Here is a 13,334-nt window from a genome sequence, read left to right as displayed (position 1 = left end):
CTGCCCCTTGTCTGCACTTTGTCTGGTTTCCTGAGTACATCCTTCACTTATCTTGAGTCCCCAGGAAAGGATTCCCTGAAGCTGTAAAAGGAAAAGGGACCTACCCATTTGCAAGATGTCTATGTAGAATGCCGTGAGCAATTCACACAGTAGGTGTTCAATACATACATTGTTTGAATTAACTGGATTCTAAAAACTACCCTTTGAGGGACACAGGAAGATTCAGACGCTACAGTTGGGGAAACAGACTCAGAAGTGCAGTGATCTTCCCAGAGGTACAGTTGGGACTACACCCCAATACTGTCTTTTCATGACCTTAAGTATGTGAACTATTCACCCTTACCTCGAACTCTTCTGTATGCATTGCACTTTACAGTTTACAAAGCTCACATATTTCTCATGTTATTGCATTCTCACAACGACCCTCTGAGGGAGTGATCAACTCCGCTGTACGGATAAGGAAACTGAGGCTCAAATTGTTAAGGCAGCTTTTGAAGGGCTCCTGGGAGTCAATGGCAAATCCAGAATTGGAACTAACCTCCCCCCTCCACCTCTTGATGAATCCGAGTAGGGGCCTCCGAGCTGGAAGAATCCAAGAGGCCTGTCTTAGGACAGCCCTGCCCACTCTGCCCGCCTCCTCAGCCCCTGTGGTGGGCGAGCCCACAGCCCCAAGGGGAGGAGACAACTGGTTATTTCTAGCCCGGTACTTAAGGACTGGCCAGGGAGTGGGGTGTGGGCTGGCCAGAGGGCTCTGTGCTCCCAAGAGGGTCTGGCCTTTGGCTGTTGAGACCTAGGCAGGGGGTCGGGGATTTCTGTCCAAGCCGCCTAGGCTAGCCAAAGCTGGGCCGTTGTCCCGGGAGAGAGCAGGCCACCCCCTCCCCAAAAAGGTAAGATGTAGGTAGCCAAGATGCACACAGGCAGCTCATTCAACTGCCTCCAGCTCAGCTGACCCTGTTCTGGGCTGGGGCCCAGACTGAGGCACTGCCCCTGCTGTTCCTGAGAGATGGAAAGAGCAGACAGCCATCCTGATAGGGGCCTGACGCAGTCACAGGGGACTGACGCAGTCACAGGGGCCTGAAGATGTCACAGGGGCCTGAAGATCACTCAAGAGCAAACACATTATGTTCTAAGCACCTCCTTTGTGCCATCCTCCCTCTCAGCAGGTCTGCAAGCTGGAAATTATCATCCCTCTTCCCCTTGTATGAGGAATGCTCTTGCCACACTGACCCCTTTCAGAACACCAAGTATTTCCTGCCTCAGGACCTTTGCATGTGCTGTTCGCACCACTGGGAGTGCCCTTCCTTTAGCTCCTCACGTGATTGGTCCCTCTGTCTACAGGCTTGATTTTAAAAAGCCAACTTTCAGTGATGTCTTCCCTGACTCCCCCAATAGGTTTCCCCCTTCCCCATACACATACCTTGTCTGTCACCCTCCTCTGTTTCCTCCTTGGCATTTGTATTTATTTTATTGTTGTTGTTGTTGTCTCTCTTCCCAGAGAGGGCAAGGACAAAGGCTATTTTGTTGACCGTCGTGTCCCCAAGGTCCAGCAGAGGGTCTGACACATAGGATAAACATTTATCACATGAACAAGGAAGGGAAGTGAAGGTATTTGCCCATGTTCTCACTGTTAGAGGGCGTCCTCAGCATCCAAACTCGGCTCTGCCTCTCTCCAAAGGCGCCACCATGCCCCCTGTGAGCGGACGCGGTGATGACGCCACATTCTCTGCACTGTTTCTTCCTCAGCCCAGAGGCACACATGGGGCTCCGTGCTTTCTCCAATTTCCCTCACAGGTCTTCCACTTTCTGCTTGCGTATCTCCAAAAGACAGGGAGCTCAACCCATCCATTGCAATATTAGAAGGTCCCTTCTGATGCCATGTGACCTTTTGAACAACGGAATAGGTTGTTCTTCACAATTTGTCATCTGCTGAAGAGGAAGAATTTCTGTCGTTAGCACAAGGCTTCCAGACTTTGACAATGCACTTTTCTGGTTGTTTATTTCCTGAGCCCCAACCATGGGCCAGGCCTGTGGTCACAAAGAAGAGAACACAACAGCCTTGGTGGCTGCCATCTTAATGATGTTTAAGGTCTGTGATGGCCTTTGGGCCATAGAACAGACCTGGTCCTGGTGGAGGGGGATGTGCTATCGATCTGATGCTTCTGGAACCTTGTGGTGCACACCTATCACCCAGAATCTTCAGACACAGATTCAGGTACAGCAAATCTGGACAGAGAGTCTTGCGTGTCTTATAAGCTCTTGGGCGACGCTGCTGCTGCTGGTGCATGGACCACACTTTGAGGAGCAGGGTGTAGACCCAACTGACGAAGGAGGGCAGTAAGGCCCAGAGTGAGGAAGGGACTTGGCCAGGGTCACCTGGCCAGGCAATGGGCTGAGAAGGGACCGCCCGACTCCTCCAGCCAGGACTCTGGAATTCATGGCGCAGGCCGGGCTCAGTGTGCCTTTGTGAGGCGGCATACCTGAACTCACCCGGCTGCCCACCCCTGTCCGTGAATAGCGGGCCTCTTTCCTTCCTGCACCAGGCCAGGCGGGCGTGAGCCCATGGCCGCCCCCTCCCCTGCACACACACTCACACACACTCATACACCCCAGCCGGCCCGGCTGCCCTCCCTGTTTGGGGAAAGTCAACAAGAGCATTTGAAAAGTCTTTCTGTGTGGAGAATCTGTTTGTATAGGGGGAGGAAACGGAGAGCTGGCCAATAGGTAGAAATATTAATGAAGCTTGTTATAAAGGGCCCATTCACGGCTCTCCGAGTAAATAGGGCTCTTGTCGGACTGCCACCTTATCTGCCAAGTTCAAGAATGTGGTTTGAAAAAATAGAATTTAAAGGGGTGAGGTGGAGCCTTAAATGGCTGGCCTGCTGGTGCTGGAGCCAAATACAGGAGGAGCCTTTACTGAGGGGGCTGGGTTGGGGGCACCGGGCGCTGGGTCTTGGGGTGATGGGCTGCCCAGAGACAAGGGCTAGGGGAGGAGCTGCCGAGGAGGGGGGCTCAGAGGATCCTGTGCGCCCGTGTGGTGTCTGGCTCAGGGCTTGCGACTCCTCTCTTTAGCTTCCCACTCGGCAGTGCGGGTCAGGAGTGGGGCAAGGCTGCAGGGGCGTTTCATCCCCAGTGTACCTGAACTCCTTAGGGAATTTTGCCCCTTGTGGTGTTGGTATGGGGTCTCTGGATGGCGTTTTAGTAACTCTCAGCCATAACGCAGTGCTACCCATAAACCTCAGTCATCTTCTCTCACCTGCTACATTCTACTTTGCAAATTATTACCCAAGCAAAACAAAGAAGAGCATAAAAGACTGAGATATTCAACCCACTCATTTCACATAGGGCAAATTCTGGGCTCAGAGAAGGAGAGTGACTAAGATCATTCAGCAAGTCTAGAAGACTTGAGACTTGCTTCCACTTCTTGTTGGATCAGGTCTCCAGGACCGAGGACGGCGTCTGGCACAGAGGAGGCACTTTGTCATTTCACAGGCGCAATGTCTTATTTTTAGCCCTCAACTTAAAGCAACGTATAAGCAAGGGTCCTGTCTTACACCCAGTTTTCACCTGGCCAGCTGCATGGCCTTGGGCAGGTGATTTTGCCTCTCTGAGCCTCAGCTTTCCCTTCTATTGTAAAATGGGGTCATCAAGACCTGCCCCTCCCATTTAGAAGACTCGGTGAAGGGATGTTGGTGAGGTGCCCAGCGTTGTGCCAGGCTTTCGGTGGGTGGCCCAGGAACCGTGGCTGTGGGCATTTCTTTTTCAGACCCAGCCTGTGGCACAAGATAGTGTCTTCAGGAAGCCTATTTTCAGCTTTATGTTTCAAGAGGTGGTTTCCACTTGGGTCTCAGAACGCTGCCCTGTGCGAGGGTCACAGGAAGCTGGTAATTGGGAGTCAGGGGCTTCTGCTACGGATGACATTAGGCAGCACAACCACACTGTTGTGTGAACTATCGTGAGGGTCTGCGAAGAGGCCCTGCAGGAAGCTGGCAAGCAGCTGACCTTCCATCTCCCCCCCACATGGCTGCTGAGAATCCACCTCTGTCAGACAAGGGTTAACCTGTGTGTGGGGAGAACATTTATGTCGGTTTTTCTTTGCAAATAAAAAGGCGGGGGGGGGGGCGGGGGGGGGAGAAATTCCTGTAAAGCAGAAAGGAAATAATCAATGCAAAACTAAATGGAAACACTTTTTAAAAGGCTCTGCCAGGGGCTTGCTATGTAACCTTGAAAACTGGGGACTTAAGGAGATTTGGAAAGCAGGAAGTCGGCAGCATCCCTTTAAGGGGAGGTGGTGTTGGGTATGGTCACAACCACAGCCTTTGGGGCTCACAGACCAGGGTTCAAACCTGGACTCTGCTCCTCACTGGCTGTGTGACCTTGAGCAAATGATGCACCTCTCTGGGCTTTCATTCTTTGATCTGTGTATGAAAAGAGAAGAGAGGGTTAAAGTGTGTGAAGGCCCTGGCACATCGTGGATGCTCATTAAATGTCAATTTCCTTTCCTTTCTGGGCCTCTTGGCAGGCTGAGGGGAAGTGTCTGACAGGTCTCACCAGCCAGACCTGAGAGAGACACAGCTCTGCAGGCCTCGGCGCCTACATAGCAGCTCGGCAGCCCAGTGCAGACTATGTCTTCATAGCCCTTTACAGTTTGCAAAGCACTTGCCTCATCACCATCAGAGCCTTCAGAGAATCCTGTGAGGTGAGCAAGGTAGTGTTTACTACCCATTGCATGGAGACGGGGAGAGGGTGAGGGACTCAGACCAAGAGCTCTTGGACAGGGCCCAGATCTGTCTCCATTTCTTTATGCCTTCAGCATATATTGGTTCAGGGCTTGTTATACGCCAGGCACTGTGCTGAGAATGGGGGTACAATAGTGAGTAAAACCAGACACAGAAGGATGGATGATGAATGAATGATGGAAGGATGGATGGATGGATGGATGGATGGATGGATGGATGGATGGATGGATGGATAATATGATTGATAGATGACGGATGGATGGATGGATGGATGGATGGATGGATGGATGGATGGATGGATAAATGAAGGAAGAATGACAAGTTTCTTGAGGGCAGGTCCCTTGTCTACTCTTTCTAACACTGGCTCCCAGTAGTGAGGGTGATGCCTGGAACAGAGCGGGAGCTAACACTTGCCACACAATGTCTTCTTTGGCGGTGTGGAACCAAGAACCAGGCTGCCTTTCTACACGACATCCTAGCTGTATGACTGAGGAAAAGATGCTTAACCTCAGGGGACCTCAGTTTCCTCATCTGTAAAACAGGGCTGACAGTATTTTATAGGTTGTTGTGAGGACTAAATGAGTTAATACATGAAGAACCTTTAGAACGGAGCTATGCCTGATGCATAATAAGTACCAACGAAGCATCGGTCATTATTTTTCTAGTTTCACTTCTAAACTCTCTCCTGTCTTCTAAAGAGGAAGATAAACCCTCTGAAGGCAGAGCTTTAGCTGCTCTGCCTGGAGTCTCTCCTAATAATATCTGTTGATGCTGTGGTCTCAGAGATGGGGAGCTCTTGAGTCCAAATCAGGGTCAGAGAATCAGGGTGATATTCCACTGGGGCCAAAGGCAGAACTGGCCCCTGGATGAGGGAGGCAGGATAGCAGAATGGTCAGACCTTTGGGTTAGGAGGTGAAAGATCATATTTCTATTCTTGCCCTGCCATGGCCCTCTCCATGGGGCCCAGCCTGCTTTGAGCCTCGGTCTCCCCAGTTAGACATCAAGGGTGATAGTCTTCTGTGAACCATTAAGTCACAGACTAAGGCAACATAAATCAGGCAATCTTCGGCTCCTCATCATCAATTTTCCTCTCTTTGAACGGATTTTTCCGGATCGGAAAAACTGAGCCTTTGCTAGCCTTGGAACACACACGCTCTCTCTCTCCCACCGAAATGCTATGTCAGCGTCAGCTGGTGGTTGAGGATGGCACCAGATGGAGCACTCATTAACACCCCTGAGCAGAGCCCCGGGTCCCCCCGGGTCACCTCTCCAGAGCACACAGGCTGAGCTTTCTCTCCAAAGGCCACCGACTGTCCCACCTTGTCCTAGCCCTGCGATTTATAGGAGCCAGTGGTTGACACAAGTTCCCGCCCAGCGTGGGCTCATGGGCCCGTGGGCTCTGCCGGACGCCAAGAGCCACAGAGACAGCTCCTGCCCGCCTGCGCCTCTCTCTATAAGTGAGTCACTGGGGTTTGGAGTGGGCCACCCTGAGGTGGCTCCTTGTTGGAATAAGACAGTCACCCTCGAACAGAGCAGGCAAAGATGGCATGCCAAACCCGTAGCTTGGCAAACTTCTGCCCAGAGGGCACTAAGACATCTCCCTCCAGCCAAAGAATTGCAGGCACTCAGGCAGCCATGGCCCTGTGGGAGCCAGGAGCCCAACTCCCTCAGGTTGGAGGGAGAGACAGAGACACAGCCAGAAGGGGGAGTTAACGAGGCCACGGTCACACAGGAAGTCAATGGTAGAGCTGGAACACTGGAGAGCAGGTTCACGGGCATCTCATGCTCTCCTGTGGTTCTTCTGCTAAAGGAAAGGGCGCAGCTGAGAGCCCCCCTGCCACACACACACACCCTCAGCTGTTAAAGCTGACCCATGGCTGGTCTGGGAGTCAGGTAGGTGCCTGGACATCTGGTTTTAGAGATGGATTCCTGCCTCTCCTGAGCTTCTAGGCAAGCCAGTTTGGTGCCCGTTTTGTGTGACAGGAAGAGGAAGGTATAGGAGAAATACCCAAGCTTTGCAGTTGGGCACATCTAGTCCTAATGTTGGCTCTGTCAGTTACCAATAGGGTGATCACAGGAAAGTTACTTAACCTCTCTGAGACTCAGCTTCCTCATCTACATAATTGGGTAACATTATCCCCTTCACAGTGGGCCATTAGGAGGATTGCATGACATCAAGTGCATGGTACATTGTAGGTACTTAATAAATGGTAACTGCTGCGACAGCAATGAGTTCTGCTCCAACTGGCCAGGGCAGCCTGAGCGGAGGGTGTGACTGGGACGGGACCCAGGCATTTGGGGTAATAGGGCACCAGAGTGATGTGCAGGAGCTGGAGGACTATCCTTTAAGCACAGACAGAAGAGCTCTAGGGCTGAGAGCCTGGTGGCCTGCCTGAGTCACCAGCTTGCTGGAGAATAATTGGCAAGTCTCATCCCTCTAGGACTCAGGTTCCCCATCTGTATAATGGGTGTTAAACCAGCGGACTAAGGTTACTGCAGTTGACTTCCGGCTGGCCCAGCTGGCAGAACGAAAGTAGCACCCACACTAGGGCTATTCCTTGCCTAAACAGACATTGTCTGAGGAGGTAGATAGAGATTCAATGCAGGGCATACGGGAGAGGAGGTGGGGGGTGGGAAGGAGGAACTAGGCTAGGCTGGGCCTGGCAGGGCAGGGCAACTGCCTCCGGCTCCCAGGGTAATCATCCAAAAGGCTATGAAGGCTCAGTCCTCTTGGGGCAGGTCCAGGCACTCAGTCTAAGTGTCCTTCACAGTATGAAGGACAAGGCCTCAGCCCCTCCCTCTGAGCCTGGGCACCCTGGGCTGCAGTCACCCCGGCTCAGGACTCAGACCCTCTTCTCTGCATCCCTGGAGCCCTGCAAGGTCTCTAGGAAGCAGGGATACTCTGAGAGGCCCTGGGCCTGGTGGGCCAGGTTGCTAGAAGGCTCTGCCCAACAATTAAGGCCACATGTCTTCAGCTTCACCTTCCTACAGGTGCAGCTCCAAGTCTGCCATCTCAGCTCAAAAACCCCTAGTGGCTCCCAAGGGCCTGGAATCACCTTCATATCCTGAGGTATCTGTGGCTCATGGAAGAAGTTCCGAGGGTCCCAGAAGCCTTGACATGGGTGCCAACCATTAGGCATATATATTTGTCAGGGGAGAACCACCAAGATTCACATTAAAAGCCACTTCCATGGGGACTGAAGTTTAGGTTCTTGGTTGGCGTTTAAGGCTTTCCCCAAGTTGGCCCCGGCCTAGAGCAGGTCAGCAGCTACCCCTTCTCGCCCTCCTCATTGCACCCCCTCCCTCCAGCCCTGTGGTTCAGCCCCGGCGGTTCCCTCGCGCGAGCTCCTGCTGAAGTCTCCTTCCTTCTCTTTCTCCTGGAAGTGTTCCCAATTGCTGGCCTTTCTCCCAAGCCCACAGCATCACTGAGCCTCCGTCCTTCGCAGTCTTTCTCACAGCCACCCCGTTCTCTCCACCTCATCGCTTTCACGAGGCTCAGACCTTGCCATCTCCTCCCTGTACCTTTGTAGCAGCCTCTTGTCTGCTTGTCCTGCTCTCCCCTCCTCCAGGCCTCTTGGCTGACCTCCCAGCTCTGCTGTGTCACTCTCCTACCCCAGATTCATTAGCTCCTTCCAGGTGAGTTGAATAAAATAGGTCAGAGGGGAGACAGTGTAGGAGGCAGAGGCGGGAGAGGAGCAGAGGCAGAAACAAGGGAGAAATGGAGGGAGAGACGTAGACAGGAGAGAGGAATGCAGTCAGCGCAAAAGACGGGCAGAAACAGAAAGAGATACAGGGAGAGACTAACAAGAAAAGAAAGGGGGTAAAACAGGGGGACGGGATACAGAGACAAAGGGAATTATACAGAGAGGGGAAACAGGAGAAGAGAGGCAGAGATATAGAGACCACAAATAGAGAGGGCCAGAGAGAAACAAGGCAGAGAGAGAAAAGGAAATGAGGCTGGGAGAGCCTCAGTCTGCACTAGGAAAATGGCTTCCCAATGCCTGCCATCCCCGGGGTCCTGGCCCTCCTCCCTTTCTCCAAGCAACTGATCCTCCATGGGGAGCAAAGGAGCAGGGCCTGGTACCCGATCTTACTGCCTGACGGCTACCCGCCCTCCCCACACTGGCGACTGGTCTAGCTCCCTGTCCAAGACCCATGTGAAAAGCTCCAGGAACCCCCATTATTGCCCCTCATTCCCCAAGACGTGACCTTGGGCTGAGCTCAGGTGGAGGTGTCACAGAGTTTTAGAATTAGGGACCTCCAGGATCAGAAAGTCCAACTGGCTGCCAGATAAGCTGTGTGATACTGGCCCAGGACCTTAACCTCTCTGGGCCTCTGGGGAAGTCAAAAGGCAGATCCAGTGTTGCCTGGGAGGGACATTGAGAGGGCTTGTGTTACACCCCCTCAACCGGCCCGCTTCCAACACCCTCCCAACCCCAGTCCCGCTTGAGGCTGATCTTGTTTCGCCATATCTATGACCACTGCTCTGGAAGGCGGGAGAAGAAAGAGTTGGGGTGAAAGCTCTGGCCACTTTGCTATGGAGCATGCGGCCCAGGGCCAATCTCGCATTCCGCCCCACCTCTGAGTTGGCCTCCACCTTTGCATCTGAGATGGGAGTTAAGTTACCTGTCACTAGAAAGAGCTTGGTTAACTGTTCTTTGCCGGGGAGGTTGGCCTGATCCTTGCAAAGCCAGGGTCCTGTGGGGAAACCTGGCTGGAGTATGGAAGAAGAACAGAAATAATAATGGTGACGATAGCTAACATTCATTGAGCGCTCACCTACTGCTATGCTCAGCTTAATATGCATACAACTGAACCTCAGTCACAAAACCATGTGACGTGGGCACTCTGATTCTCCACGCTGACAGTTAGGGAAACTGAGGCTCAAGACCAGTAAATAGTGGCACCAAGATTCAGCTCCAGGCAGCCAGACTCAGAGCATTCTTATCCCATTAAAGGGCATGATAAGAGGGACATCTTTGTTGGTGCCACACCCATCCAGGCAACAGTCCCCGGGGTGCAGCCCCGTGCTAAGTACTCAGAGGTAGGAACAAGCAGCCCATATCTTTGAGGTGCTCACCACCCAGTAGAGAGAAGACAGTTACACAGTGGGCAGAGGACTTGCCCCTTAATGAGCTCCTACTGTGTGCCAGAGTACAGGCTTGGCACCACGTTGCCTGGGTTTGAATTCGCACTATGTGGCTTCTCAACTATGTGACCTTTGGCAAGTTACTTAACCTCTCTGTTCCTCAGTTTCCTCATCTGTAAAATGCTTCCTTCAGTTGTGAAGATGAAAACCCTTATTCTTAGAGTGCTCTCAGAACTGTGCTTTGCATGTGCTTTGGGCTTAGACATGTTACCCATCATCATCTTCATCATCCTTTCTTGGAGACCATCCTGTTTAATCGACCCAGTAATTCTATAAGGTTGCTATGATTATCCCCTTTTACAGATGAGGAAACGGAGGCTCAGAAAGGTGAAAATGACTTGCAGTAAGTTAGTAAAAGGCTGAATCAAGATTTGAACCCAAGACTGTAGAAACATGAGCCTGTGTTTTTAATCATCTTTGTTGTGTGTCAGAGAAAAAACCCTATTTTTTCTCTCTCCCCCCTTATTTAAGGAATATTTATTGAGCATCTTCTACATGTCAAATCCTGTGTTGGGGCTGGAATCCCTGTGCTGACCCTGGGGACCAGAAAAAGGATTTCCCCTGCTCCCTCCTGATTGTCTGGACCTGGGACCTCCTCCCCCTTTCCCGGATGCATCTGCAAAGGACAGAAAGCTCTGATTGGGTCCAGAAAGGTGGGTGGCTGGGCAGGCCTGATGGGTATCCAGCTCCAGCTCCAAAGGCAGGCGTCCTGTGAATACGCTGCCTCCTTCTGTTTCCACTGGCTCTCTCTACCTTAATGAGAAAGTGCACTTGTTAGCCCTCTGTTAATTAGGTAACATTTTATTTGGTGAAGGCTGTGAAATGACATCTGCCAGGAAAGAGCGGGCCACAGGGCACACAAAAAGAGCTGACCTGAAGTCCAGGAGGCAGGGGCCTTTACCAAGATCAGCCTGGGCCCATGGGGTTCCCAGTGCCCAGTAGGACCAGAGTGAGAAGTGCATAGACCAGTCCTCATTCCTCTATGAAGTGGGGAGCGTCTGAGAGGAGTTGCCAAGTCCTCCATCGTGAGCCGTCTCAGCTGCAATCATCAGCCCTCTGTTCACACATCCCTTCCTTCTGGAACCTTCACAGGTTGGGTTCAGGGTCCACAGCTGGGTTCCCACAGCCCTTTGAGCCCCTTGTTACGTGGACTGGAACTGTCTGGTTACCTGCCTGCCTCATTCTCACCTCTGATTTGGCACTTCTGTTTCCTCCCCCAGGATACTCTGCCCCTGCTCTGCTCCCTCACCTCATCCAGACTCTTCAAATGTTGACTCCTCAGATGGCCCTCTCCCTAACTGCCTTATCACAATTAGCCTTGTCATGATTTTAAAAACAATGGCTGCAAATTTTCTGGTCCTCCTCCTTACAGGAAGTGGAGTCTCAGTCCCTTCCCTTTGAATCTGGGTGGGTTTGTAACTGCTTTCAGCAGTAGGTGGAAGTGACACCATGGAACTTCTGAGGCTGGGTTGTGAAAGACTGTGGAGCTCCTGACAATTTTGCTGGAATACTTGTTTTGGGTCCTGAACCACTGTGGAAGTCCGACTACTCCGAGCCATGCTGTGAGAAGCCCCAGCCACGTGGAGAGGTCATATGTGGGTGCTCTGGTCTGCTAACCTGGGTGAGCCCAGTTTCTCATTGTCCTGACCAAGGCACCAGACGTTGTACAAGCTTCCTATTGCTGCTGTAGCAAATTATCACAAACTCAGTGGCTGAAAACAAGACAAATTTATTCTCTTACACTTCTAGAGGGCAAGTCCAAAATGAGTCCCATTGGGCTGAACTCTAAGTGCAGGCGGGCTGCCTTCTTCCTGGAGTCTCTGGGGAAGAATCCATTCCCTTGCCTTTTCCAGCTTCTAGAGGCCATCTGCATTCCTTGGCTCCTGGCCCCTTCTCCATCCTCAAAGTCAACAGAGTAGCATCTTCTAATCTCTCTGTGACTATGACCCCACTTCCATCATCACATCTTTTTCTCCAACTTTCCTGCCTCCCTCTTTCCCGTATAAAGACTCTCGTGATTACACTGGCCCCATCTGGATAATCCAGAATAATCTCTCCACTTCAAAATCTTTCAGTTAATCACATTAGCAAGTCCTTTATACCATGTAAGATAGGATGTTTACAGGTTCCGGGCGGGGATTAGGGTATAGACATCTGGGGCCATTATTCTGCCTACCACACATGAATGAAGATACTTCCAGATGATTCCAGCCCTTAGCTGTTTGAGTCACGCACAGCTGTGTGGGTCTTCCCAGCTGAGGCCCCAGCCTCATGGGGCTGAGATCAGGCCTGCCAGCCAGCAGTGGTCTGCCCACGTTCCTGACCCACAGAATCCATCAGCATTAAAATGGTGGCTGTGTTGTGCCACTAAGTTTACAGTTATCTTTTACACAGCAATTGATAACTTTAACAAGCTTAATTTTCTCATACTCACGCCACTTAGCTGTCTTTGTTTTCCTTCACAGTACTTATAAATTTATATTATACCTTTATGGGTTTCTTGTTTATTTTCTGTCTCCCCCAACTGGAATATAAGGTCAGTGGAATCAATGCTTGCCTACCAGATGTTTATTCACCAAATAAAATCAGGTCTCCCCATCAGACTGTAAGCTCCCTGAGGTTAAAAACAGGTCTGTCTTGATAGTTACTGGGACCCCAGAGCTCCAGACGGGCCCCAACATAGAGCAGGGGCTTGGTACATGTTGAACAAGTGACCCTCTTATTTTCATCTAAGCCTCTGAAAATCACAAAGTCAAAGGGGGCTTGGAAGGTACCTCTGAGTTCATCTTTCTGGGGATCACTCAAATGCCCCCAGGGGTCAGCTGGGAGCATATGTACGAATGAGGCCAGTTGAACTGTGAGGCCGTTGGGAGTACTGGGGCCTGTGGCCAAGTGGAGATTGCGTGCTCTACAACCCAAGGTATTTTTTTTTTAAAGGAGGACACGTTTGGGCAACCAATCACAACATGTCTTTTCTTATTCTTTCCCCCCTCTTGGTGCTCCCATCTACTTACTTTCTGCCTTTCCTTGTCTATGCCCCAGGAAGCTGACCTCTAGGCTGGACAGCCTCACCTTGGCTCCCTTGCCCCCTAACTTCTGAAGGGGTGTGGTCTGTGGGCGGCACTGCTAGTTGGAGGGCAGGAAGGGAGAGAGGCTGGGGTGTCTGCTCCCTCTCTGCCCTGCTCTGTCGTAGCTCTGAAGATGGCTGCTTCCTAACGCTGGAAATCCTGCCTTGCTCACCAACTCATCCCTTTCCCTTCCCCTTCAGGCTGAGATGACAGGGGTTCCTCATGGCCACCAGCCCCAGGGAGAGTCACCTGTTCTGGCCAGTTCCCATAACCCTGCCCACTCCTCTGTGGATGCCTTACTTTGAATATTTCCATTGAGAATTTCCATTCCAATCTTTTTAAATTGTGATCAGTAGTGGTGGTATCATTGTTTATAAGCTA

General features: G+C 51.6%; 1 long non-coding RNA gene across 5 annotated transcripts in view; it reads left to right on the top strand.

The window, feature by feature from the left end:
• LOC141571174 (uncharacterized) overlaps window positions 1-13,334 on the top strand; it is a 32,898-nt gene that overhangs the window by 7,012 nt on the left and 12,552 nt on the right. For 3 of the 5 annotated variants that reach the window (XR_012495906.2, XR_012495902.2, XR_012495905.2), the window contains exon 2: window positions 10,357-10,538. The exons of the other annotated variants lie outside the window; for them this stretch is intronic. This is a non-coding gene — a long non-coding RNA (uncharacterized LOC141571174). The remainder of the gene's footprint in view (window positions 1-10,356; window positions 10,539-13,334) is intronic. 5 annotated transcript variants of the gene reach the window in all.

This window comes from Rhinolophus sinicus, chromosome 16 (assembly GCF_057876585.1).
Source record: "Rhinolophus sinicus isolate RSI-liver-muscle chromosome 16, RSI-T2T, whole genome shotgun sequence".
NCBI classification, from domain to species: Eukaryota; Metazoa; Chordata; class Mammalia; order Chiroptera; family Rhinolophidae; genus Rhinolophus; species Rhinolophus sinicus.
The sequence above is the reverse complement of the archived record's forward strand: the minus strand, read 5'-3'. Positions and strand labels throughout refer to the sequence as shown.